The following is a 12,705-nucleotide window of genomic DNA, read 5'->3' on the forward strand; positions in this document are numbered from 1 at the left end:
ATTGGGGAGTAGTTTCCTCCTATTGCTCTGGTTCTTTTTACCTCTTCTTTGAAGATATTAGATTATATTTACGTTGTGGTTGTGCTTGCATGAACTCTGCAAACTATTTGCAATAATAATCTATATCTTCCTCATCTATTGCTTCTCCATCACGACTGACGTCCTGGTGAACCATATTCTCCTGTTCTTCTTCAGGGAAAGCAGAATATAAGTTTCCCTGCATCTCCTGTGTATCCAAAAATTGCTCATCGCGACCATCTTCTAAGTATGAAGGATGAGGGATCTGGTCGAGTTGCTCCTTTCTCTCCCTTGGAAGTATTTTCAATGGAGGTCTTCTATACTGCGGGTTGTAACTCTGGTTGTTGACTTGATCATCTTGTTTGGAGAGGCTCTTGTTTTCAATATCAAGCTTTCTAACCTTCTATGATATACTGCTGATAAGTTCTTCTAGTTCATCCATCTTCAGGTTTCCTGATTCCTTATCTCGACCAGAGGAAGATGCCTCTTCTTTCCCTCTTTTATTCTCAATAGGTTCTTGCTTTTATCTTGAATTTCCTGCTGAGGCGAAATTTTCCTCCACCTCAAGTGCATCGATTTGGAGTTGAACTAGAGTGATAGACTTCCTTTCCTTTAGAGTTAAGCCAAATTCAGACTCAAATACTGCCAAAAAGGCTACTCGAGCAATAGCTGGAGGTGGCTTTATCTTAGCTGGCAGGTTATTGTATTGCTCGTTGAACCTCTTTATAAATTTTGAGATATCCTCTTTTGGCTTCTTCTTTATGGTGTTAAACTCTGTGAGTAGGTACTCATGGTTTCTCTTTTCACCCTATTTCTATGTGAAATAGCTTTCAAGTTCCTCCTAGGTAGTGATGGAGGCATTGGGAAGGGATTTGAACCACTTTCTAGCCTCTCCATCGAGGGATTGTACAAAAAGTCTCATGACCACATCCAATTGTTCCACGTTTATGTTCCTGGCAAAAGCACTGAAGGTTTCAATGTGACTATGTGTCGTGTTATCATCTTCCCCATTGAACCTAGGCAGATGCTTTAGGTAGTCCTAGGGCATTGCACTCAGAGGTTGAGGTAAATTAAGACGTGCATATTTATTTAGCAAAAAACATGGAAGAGCCATCTCGATTAATGGAGGGGGATTAAGACTTGACTGAGGAACTTGGCCAAAAAACACAGTGGTAGGAGTGGCTAGACTGAATGCAGGGTATGTTAGGGCCTTAGGAACAAATCCTGAGTAGTGAGTAACAACAGGCTGAGAGCTAGATGAGGAAGCTTCAAAGGCTATTGAGATGGTAGTATTAGCAAGGGGAGTTTTCTCTTTCCAGACTTTCCTAAAAATTATTTTTCATGGGTCAAATACGAATGCGGCTTTCTGCTGAGATATATTTGAGCGAGCGTGAGGTCTTTTAAAATCCAGGATGATGAATGGTAATGGGTGGTGTGGAGTCGCCAAGGTGATTTGGATGTAATCGGAGCATACTTCGCTCACCTACACAAAGAGTTCTCAACTTGTCGTATCCCGGGGTAAAAATCCTTCAATACATTCCCTGGCAACGACGCCAAAAGATGTTGTAGCTCCCAGAGACAAACTTGGATTTCTTACAAGACCAGTGCCTCGGCACACCTAGATTCTGTGTATCTCATATGATTTTCTAGAAATGGAGACATCACATTTAGTTTGTATATATATATATATATATATATATATATATATATATATATATATATATATATATATATATATATATATATATGGGTTGGTTCATTCACCTAAAGGAGTAAGACATGAAATTATGGTACTTCTTCACATGTACAAATCTCAGAAATAGGCCTAAAACAATGGAGGCCGAGTAGTTCAAGGACTTACAGTTTAATAAGCTTTGTAGAGCAAATGGTAGAGGATAAGCATAAAGAGAAACTCATCATATGGAGCATAAGGCTTCAAGAATTCTACACTTAATGCATAGAGCTTGAGGCATTAAGAATTTCTATATGGATTTGAGTTACAAGCAAATATAGTGGACAACAAAGGGACGGGACGCTATGATTCATGAAGCACAACTATTAAAGATATAATTTCAATAATCCATACAGGCACATGCATTAACAATGTCGAAACAAATGAATATGTGAGGAAGGATTGAAATATTACTAACAACTATGATTGCATGAATTTAGAGAAGAAGTATGAACATAAAATGGGTTTAACAGAGGGATAACATACTGTAATACTTGAAGGGGGAATCACCACCATTTCATTGATATTCTAAAAGGTCTGTATTACAAAGCCATATAGTGTGAAAATAACATGTAGTGTTTTCTTGAGAATTTCTGAACCTTTCTTAAGTCTTTCTTTCCCCTATTTATCTGGAGAGGGGAGCCAAAACATTGATTACAACAAATTATATATGGCCTAGTCTCAGTTATCGGGTCGACATAGCAGTCTTAGTCATAGATGGCTCTGTGGCCCAAAAACATTACAAAATTAAATGCCTCCTTGAAAGGAAGGACAATACAGTACAATAAATGAATAAACAATCAGATAAAAACTCTCTCCCATCGTGTGATTGTCTCTGCTAGTCTCCTCATGGTATGGCTTCCTATGATGCTTAGCCGACCTCTGTAATTTCTATCTTTATTGCATTCGGCGCCAACCTCCGGATCTAAGTCACAAAAGGCCCTTTTGGGTCTTCCCATGCCTCGTTTTGAATGCTCCATCTCCCTTATTGAAATCCACGGCTACTTTTGACGTCAGCCCTATCATTTCCGTGTCACAAATTCATGAACAGAAAAATAACCCTCTAGCAGATTTAACCATTTATCTACGGCATCTGCGTCTATCTGACCCTCGAATATGGGGATTTCAAAATTAACTTGTACCTTAAAGGGTGTGGCGTTTCCAGAGTAGCTGCTGGAAGCCGATGCGTTGCTTCTGGGTAGCCACTGAAGGATCTGGGCAAAGCTATCCATCATCGCGTTCCGTTGTCGCTCGAGGGCTTCTTCGAGCAAGATTTTGATGGGATCTCCTGCCCCCTCGTCTTTCTTCTCGTCCGCCATGGGAGGCCGTCGGGATTTGCGAGGCTGGTCTTGCAAAGGTTCAACCAGTTCAAGCCCTAACTCCTTATATCCCGACCTTGTTGGGGACATGCAAAGAAAAACAGAGAAAAAGCAGACCGCTCTGATACCATTGATCCGGATTTAAACAAGAACGCAACAAATCACAGAGATAACCATATACACAAAGATGCAGCGGAAATAATACTTCATTTCATTAATGGAAAATACTGAAATATGCTTACCACCAGAAATGGAAATAAACCAACTAGGGCGATGGTAGCTTATCTCTGAGAAGAGATGTGATGGCTACATGCCTCTGAATTGTTCTGAACTGTATTACAATGAGGCTCGAAGGCCTATTTATTATTGAGAAACAATGGAAAACCCTTCACATCCCGAAACCTAACCCTAGAAGATGAAACGCCAAATTGTGGGCCCCGTTTGGGTAAATTGGTACATCAATTTCCCGGGGTCGTAACTTTGGCATACGATCTCCGTTTGACACGTTTGATAGCTCGTTAGAAAGATCTATCCGAGTACTACCACTTTGGGAGGCAACATGGACCATGTTGCCCCAGAATCCCAAAAAAACGTCGTTTAGGGCCTCAAAACGGCTCCAGAAGTTCAGGACCCGAAAAACTGCTAAAAATAGTAAGTTGTGCTACAATTAAGGAAACTGAAAATGCTGAGAAAGACAATGGTGGGGGTCCAGGTGGACTTGGCGGGTGGCCACCAATATCCACCTGGATCAACACTCCTATTATTGTTGCATTCATTTCCATACATTTGCACATTGTTCTCTATGTTTGGTAATATCTTCTTTCTTTGTTTTCTTAGGAAACCCTCTTGTGCTACTTGTATAGTCACATGTTTTGTGCTTGTAAGTATTACACTTGTGACTTTCAATATGATCCAATAGGTGAGTAAATAATTTGTATCATCTAGCACCACCTTCATTAAGACTTCTGGTTTTGTTGCTCATAAAACCATTCTTTGAGGTCTTCTACGATCCTATATTTCTATTTCTCACAATCTCTACAATTTATTTCTTTTAGACAAGAATTATTACAAGAAAGGAAATATCCAAAAAAGAGATTTTGAATTCATTCTTGATGATCTTGTGAGAAAAATCAACTCTCTATTGGCCTTCATCTCCTTTTTTGTTATGCTTTCATGGTTCACAAATCCATTTAGAAAATCACATCTAGACTGAAGTTCGTCTCCTTTCCTTGTGCCACGTTCATTGTTGAAGGGGCTCTTGAGAAAATTAGCATAACTTTTGGGACTTTTTTCATTTTCCTTTTCTTAAGGCTTTGTGCTTGATTCTCCCTAAAAGGTCTTATGACGTTCCTTGTATAAAAGACCCATTTGATGAAAGGTGACCTTTGATGGCTGAGAATATCATCTAATATTTCCACACTCTTTCCAAAGTTCAAGCTTTGATTCGATTGAGCATTTGATTTATGTAGTTCCATTCTCAAGGAAATAAATTTTTCTTGTAGATTTTAATAATCTTCTTCATTTTCTTTCAACTAGAGTCTCACTACTTATTTTATCATCTTTGCATCTTCTAGTTGTGTATTTAAGATGAAAATTGTTATTTCATCAATATCATGATCCTTTTTCTTCTAGGGTACTAACAAGTTATGCCTCAAGGTTTACTTTCCTATCAATATTATCATCCTTTGAGTCAATTCTCTCTTCTTGATTATATTCATATTCTTTATCAACAATATTTGTGTTAGAAAGGAAGCTCTTCTTTATTAATATTAGATGCATATTTATCACTCTCTTTTGAGGAGATAATATCTTCTCTGGAATAAAAACCATTCTTCTTGGAATACATTCCTCTTTTGTGTTTATATGACTTGCTTCTATTTTGATGTTCTTCTTCCTCACATTTTGCATATGGACATTTAGCAACAAAATACTCTATTTTACCACAATTAAAACATTTGATTCGTAGATTACCTGGGTATTTTCCAAATATTCTTTTCAAATTTCTCATAAATCATGACTCTTCTACATCTGATTCATTTATTGAAGAATCATTGACTTTAAGTTCTTTTGTCTTCTTTGAAACTTTGAAAGCTACTTCCTTCAAAGTTTACTTTCCTTTTTCTATCGTGACTTCATATGTAGTGAAAATCCCATGTAGCTCATCCACCTTCATATTTTCCATATCCTTTATTTCTTTAGTAGATGATATATTTGCATCAAATATTAAGGGGATAGATCTCAACACCTTCAATACAAGCATTGATTCCTCAACTTCTTCACTAGGTTCTCGGAAAACATTGACCATCTCATCCACAGGAAGGAAGTAGACTGCAATATATTCTTTATCATTCACATTCAATCTTTTGAACTATCTTCTTTGGGTTTGAATTTTTTCATCTCCTTCACAATTATTTTGAAGTTTGACCCAAATTTCCTTTCCATATTCACATGCATTATTTTGACAAACTCTTATTCAGATAGGCCATAAAAGATGGAATTCATGACCTTTCATTATTTATACAAGCCTTCTTACTACCTTGATTAGATGGAGAAGTTGCTAGAGCTTTATAACCATCCACTATCTATGTCCAAATGTAAAAAACAATTTACATTAGATAAGTCTTCATCCTTACCCTTTAGAAGGCATAATTTGTTCCATCTAATTATTTAGCTTTGGTTGTGAATGAACCTTCTTGACTGATCATGGTCCCTCTAATATCTCCCTTCTAGTGGTTGTACTACATTTGAAGGAACTTACTTTGATACCAATTATTGGATTCACACTTATACTAACCTGGGGACAGGGGGTTTGTATGAATTAGTATAAGAAAATTTATATCTTATTTAAATAGTTAGGAGTCATAACAAATAATATCACATCCAAAGCACAAGATATAAATGAGAATTTTTGTATAACAAATCTTTATAGCCACCAACCTACTATGAAAAACTTTATGGGAACTAACCTATAAGACATCGATCCCACCTGCTAAGATATTTGTAGGCATTAACTTATAAAAGAGACCAATCCCTTTCATTGCCAGATTTGTATGTACTAACCTATAGGAGACACCAATCCCTTGTATTGAAATATTTGTAGGCACCAACCTATAGGAGACATTAATCTCTTCTATTGCAAAATTTGTAGGGACCAACTTAGATAGGAGACACTAATCCCTTTTTTCTCCAATATTTTTATGCACCAAACTTCAAGAGAAACTAATCCCAATTTTTGCAAGATTTGTATGCACCAATCTATACGAGACACCAATCGTGTTTGTTACAAGATTTGTAGGCATCAACTTAAAGGAGATACCAATTTACCTAAATTGATAAAGTGCTTTGATAAAGTGTCTAAATTTTCATTGTTTAGTGAATAACAATCACTGTTGTTAAAGGGTAAATAGAATGCATAATGCAATGTGACATTGCTTGCATTGAATGCATCTTTTTCTGTATGCGTTGTGATTATTGCTTTTAGTTGTGATGGATTATAAGCCAATGTTCCATTATGTATGCATACTGTTGTAGCCCTAGAGACAACCTTGGATTGCTTACAAGACCAGTGCTTCGGCACACTTAGATTTTGTGTGTCTCATATGATTTTCTAGAAATGGAGACAGCACACACACACACACACACACACACACACATATATATATATATATATATATATATATATATATATATATATATATATATATATATATATAGGGTTGGTTCATTCACCGAAAGGAGTAACACATGAATTTCTAGTACTTCTTCACATGTACAAATCTTAGAAATATGCCTAAAATAGTGGAGGCTGAGTAGTTCAAGGACTTTTATTTTAATAAGCTTTGTAGAGCAAATGATAGAGGAAAAGAAGAAAGAGAAACTCATCATATGGAGCATAAGGCTTCAAGAATTCTACACTTAACACATAGATCTTGAGTCATTAAAATTTTATATACTTATTTGAGTTACAAGCAGATATAGTGGACAATAAATAGACTAGGTGCTATGATTCAAGAAGCACAACTATTAAAGATATAATTCAATAATCCATATAGGTACATGCATTAACAATGTTGATACAAATGAATTTGTGATATAATTACAAGCACTTGCATTAACTTATCGATACAAATGAATCTATGAGGAAGGTTTGAAATATTACTAACAGCTACGATTGCATGAATTCCGAGAAGAAGTATGAACATAAAATGGGTTTAATAGAGGGATAACATGTTGTAATACTTGAAGGGGGCATCACCACCATTTCACTGATATCCTGAAAGATCTGTATTACAAAGCCATACAATCTGAAAATAACATGTAGTGTTTTCTTTAGAATTTCTAAACCTTTCTTAAGTCTTTCTTTCTCCTATTTATCTGGAGAGGGGAGCCTGAACATTCATTACAACAAAATATCTCTTGCCTAGTCTTAGCTATCGGGTCAACATAGATGGATTTGTGGCCCAAAAACATTACAAAATTAAATGCCTCCTTTTACAGTACGATAAGTAAGTAAACAATTACATAAAAATCTCTCATTGCCCATCCTATGATTGTCTCTGCTTCAGGAGCTAGTCTTCTCACGGTATGGATTTCTGTGATGCTTAGCCGACTTCTGTCATTTCTATATTTATTCCATTCGGCGCCAACCTCTAGATTTGTATCACAAATGCCCTTTTTGGTCTCTACGTGCCTGGTTTTGAATGCTCCATCTACCTTATTGAAAGCCACGGCTACTTTTGGCATCGTCCGCTTCGAATGCACCACTTTCTCACCTTAAGGCCACAACTGCCGACACATCATGTCTTTAAAGCCATGTCCTGCACTATCAACGCCTTGATGTACTTGGTGATGTTCTCTTGGTGGCAATATGGGGGACTTTCTCATACTAGCCTTTGGCTGTAAAAAAGCGTTGTGAAATAAACAAATCTTGATCTCCCTTAGCCCCTCACACTGTTGCTTTCGTTATATGACCAAGGGGAGTCATGACCAGGGTCCTAGCATTCGGGCGCTGAGACCTTTAGACCTGAGTTTGGGGGCCTGTTTACTTTGTAGCGCAAAATCCTGCATCGCGGTGGTTTACAGTGCTTGCCCTTAAGACTTCCCTCTAAACCCTGCGATCACCAATCTGCGGGGTCTAGCGCACTGGAGGTATCACAATCGCACTGCGAGAGGGGAAAGGCCCATTACCCGTTTTTCATAGTGCGGGCAGACTTGTTTGGACACGAAATCCTCATGAGGTAGAACAAATAAAACATCGCATCCAAGAGGATTTCTTTCATATCGCAATCGCAGGCCTAAAGGGACTGAGGTATAGGAGTGCCTTAACCTATGTGATCATCGATCACCGATTTGCGGGGGGTGACATAATTACTGCCATGTGTCACCCGGAAATGCCTCTATAGAACCCCTAAAAATGTCGAAACTGAGTAACACGTGTCCTCCATATGCCCATGCCACCTTTCGTACTTCCACGTGGAAGAGAGAAAGGGTCTGCTCGGCCTTAGTCTTTTCAGGAAATTCCTTTGTAAACTGATTTCGGCCTTCCCTAGGGTTTTCACACTGGATCACAAAATCCACAGTTCGCATGGTTTTCTTTTGTATGGTCCCTCAGATCCTCGATATGCGATATCCTAGACTTCGCCGATATGCCTGACGCGCTGTTTTGCCACGCGAAGTAGAGAGAAAGGGGGTCACTCATTCTTGTTTTTCATGCATTTCCTTTGTTAATCTGATTACGGCCCTCCTGGCGCTTTAACACTATGGCCCAGATTTCAGCAATTTTTAGTATTATCGGCATCGACGACTATATGATCCGGTGTTTGTATGCATCCCTTTATTTTTGTGATCACCGATATGCGATATCAGCGATCCACATTGCGAACCCTCGACCTGCTATGTTACACGTGCCCCTGATATGCAATTTGCCTTTATACTTGGTCATTTTCTTTGTTTTTTGGGCTTTCCAAGGGTAACTTCAACATGCTCTAATTTCTGATCCAGAAGTCCAATCTTGGACTTCCATATACCGTTGGAAATCTCTTTCCGAGCACTATGGAATGGAGAGGATCCGACTAAGCCCTAAGATCTTCTGTGGCCTAGGAAGGTGGCTTCAAACTTCACTGCTCTTGGGAAACCTTGACCAACTGATACCCGCATTGTAATGAGTGACAACATTGGTTCCAACTGGAGATAATGCCTTGCTGGCAAGGTGCTGAGAACCTGCAGACCAATAGTCTTCCTTCCATTGGGAATGGACTCATTCTTAAAGAAAATATAAGTATGTTAAAGTGGACTTCTTCAATCATAAACTGAAAAATTCAAATAACAATTACAATACACACGCATTGATATTTACAATGAGTGTAAAACAGACAGCTCTAGTTTTGAAAATAAAATTTGAGGAATTGACCATTTACTGGTAGTTCCAGCAATTCACCATCCAAGTCTTCAAGTAGGTAAGTGTTCCTTCCCCTTTCTTCTACAAATTTTGAAGGGGTTAAACCATAGCAGATCATATTTCCTATGTTTGCCTTTGTCTTCTCATCAGACGTCCCACCTGAGAACTAAATCTCCTAGCTGAAGAGGTCAATCCTTTTCCCTCTTGTTGAACAAAGATTTCATTTTCTATTGGTAATTGGACATCTTGGTCCCCACATGTTCTCTTCTTTCGTGAAGCTTCACCAACTGATTTATCCTTCTAGTCAAGGCATTTGACTCTTCCTCTCCTTCTTATAGTAATCTCACCACCGACATTGCTAATTGGATCGGGAAGACAACAGCTATGTCGTACACTAGCTCAAAAGGTGATTTCCAAGTGGATCGTTTAGGTGTTACTCGGTTAGCCCATAGAGAAAACTTCAGTTGGGAGTCCCATTTCCTTTGATTTTTAGTGATGGTCTTTTTCACCACCCTCACCACAGTTTTCTTTTAGGACTCAGCCAAGCCATTACCTTGAGGGTAGTATGTAGTGGAGTGCCAAATAATGATATTGAATTTATGGCAGAAGTTGGTGAACTTGGCAGATTTTAAGACCTGAGCATTATCCGTGATAATTTTGAAAGGACACCCAAAGCGGGATAGTATGTTCTCGTCCATGAATTTTATGACCACTGAGTCTGTAGCATTTCTAGCTGGGATGGCCTCTACCCACTTGGTGAAATAGTCAGTGGTTGTCAGTATCCACTTGTGTTGGCCACTAGACATGATATATTTATGCACTTGCAATCTCAGACTTCGGTATTTGGATCTGTCCTACCCTAATGGGCACCTTACAAATAAGAGTTAATGAAAAATGTTCTTATACCAAGGCAGTCCCTCATATTTGGCATAGATTTTTTGCTCAGCTTTTTTAATTCCGTTTTGGTGATCCTTGGGTCTGCCCTCCTTTGTGATCAGGTTTATCCCAATAGCTTGGAAGTTGGATTCAGATAAAATATTGGCCAAACCCTGGCCTGTGATGAGATTGGTAGGTCTTATTTCTAGCTGATATTCTTGAATTTTAGCTATCTACCTACCCCTCTTTCCTTCGTTGTCTCCTTGCACCAGGATGTCCTTGACTATTGTCGTTGGGAGAAATGTTGTGATTTCTAATTGCAACACATACATACAAAATGCTTTCAGAGCCTTGACCAGTGCATAGGCTTGTTTCTCCACTATATTATATTTCAGCTTAGCATCCCTTAAGACCTGACTGAAAAAGGCGATGTGTTGCTCATAACCTTCTTTGTTTTTCTATAGCAGCACAACAATGACACTATGTGGAGAGACGAAAGAAAAGATATAGAAAGGTATTGAATAGTCGGGGATGGCTAGTATCGGGACCTCAGCCAAAGCTTCTTTGATTGTGATGAAAAAATCTCTAGGGGTAGAGCTCCACCTAACCTCATTTTCCTTCTTGAGCATATTCATAATACCCTTGAAAATTTTTGCGTAGTTGGGTATGAACCTCCTCAAGAAATTTATTCTCCAGAGAAAGGCTTGAACTTCTTTCTTATTTTTGGGCAGGGGAATAAGGTTGATGGCTTTGACTTTCTTAGGATCGATATTTACTCCTTCCTGTGCTACTATGTGTCCAAGTAGCTTCCCCTCACTCAGGGCGAACTAGCATTTCTTAGGATTCAGAGAGAGACCATACCTCCTGCATTTTTCAAAGGTGAGATATAAGTGGAGGATGTGCTCTTCATCAGTTTTGGAGAAGACTGTGATGTCTTTGAAGTAGACCACCACGAATTTGTATTGCTCTCCTAAGAAATCTATGTCCATGGCTCTCTGAAATGTGGCCCCTTCATTTATCAGCCCAAAAGGCATGTGGGCATACATGAACGCTCCCATGGGGTGGTGAAAGCAATTTTCTTTTGATCCTCAGGGTGTACTACCACCTGGTTGTAGCCAAAGAATCCATCCATCATGGATATTCTGGCTGAACCAACCACCTTCTACAATATATGATCCATCTTGGGCAGTAGGTAGTTATCTTTGAGCAATGCCCTATTTTGATTTCGTAAATCAACACACAACCTTATCTCTCTGCTCTTTTTAGGGACATGGACTAAGTTGCCCACACATTCACAGTACCTTAAAGGCACTATAATCTTTGCCTGTAACAATTTTCTCATCTCTTTTTCAATGGAGGGGAGAAAGAGTGGATTTATCAGCCTGAGTTTCTATTTTCAAAGCTTCATTTCACTCTTCAAAGGAATCTTATGTTGAATGATGTTAGTATCAGATGCTTTCAAATCTTCATAAAACCAAGAAAATACGTCCTTGTAAATTTTGAATAGATTTAAATACCTTTATCTGTATTGCAAGGGGATTCCTTTTCATAGTTTGATTATCTGGGGTTCCTCCTCTGATCTGATGTTGTAGTCTTCTACTTGATCATCTATCTTCGGGGCCATTGTTCTGGAAGCTATGTCGTCCTTATTAGAAATCCTTTGTAGTGGGACAAGTCCGCGAGGGATGGTATTCCCTTTCAATTGCAAAATTTTGTGCCCACGCCACTGTGTCTTTCCACGAAGTGGCTTCTTGATATTCTTCTTATTCTTGATCGATGGTGGAGTGGGAAAACTCCCCAACAATTGCTATGAATCTTTTCACTTCCTTGAATTTCGCGAATACCTACTAGTGTTTGACATTATCAGGTATTGAAGGTTTGTATCTGACTTCCACCTGATATCTGAGGAGTGGATTTTGTGGGGGCCTGAATGTGCTTGCCGCTATCGAAAGAGAATTAGAAATCATGTTTTCTTCCTTAGGTAGAAACTGGATATTAAAGGCCAGGAATAAATTATCGATTAGATCCCACAATTCATATTGGTAAGTCCTCAGTTTTGGGTGTTTGGTCTGGCATTGATTTCTTATTTTCCTCATGACCAACTCAGAGTCTCCATAGAGCGCTAGGCATTCAATATTAATCTTTTTTTCGATTCGTAACCCAAGGAGGAATGCTTCATACTCCGCTACGTTGTTGGTCATCTCAAATTCTAGCTTGAGTGAGAGGGGTATTGGGCTACCCTTTGCAGATACCAACAATATTCCAGCTTCATTTCCCTCTTTTCAGTTTTTTCCGTCAAAGTAAAATTTCCATACTTCATTTTTTGTTAAGTGCAGGTATGCCAACTGCCTTTTCAGGTGTAC

The sequence above is a fragment of the Pinus tabuliformis genome, chromosome J, assembly GCF_031772625.1.
Source record: "Pinus tabuliformis cultivar Carrire ecotype Pingquan chromosome J, CPIR1, whole genome shotgun sequence".
NCBI classification, from domain to species: domain Eukaryota; kingdom Viridiplantae; phylum Streptophyta; class Pinopsida; order Pinales; family Pinaceae; genus Pinus; species Pinus tabuliformis.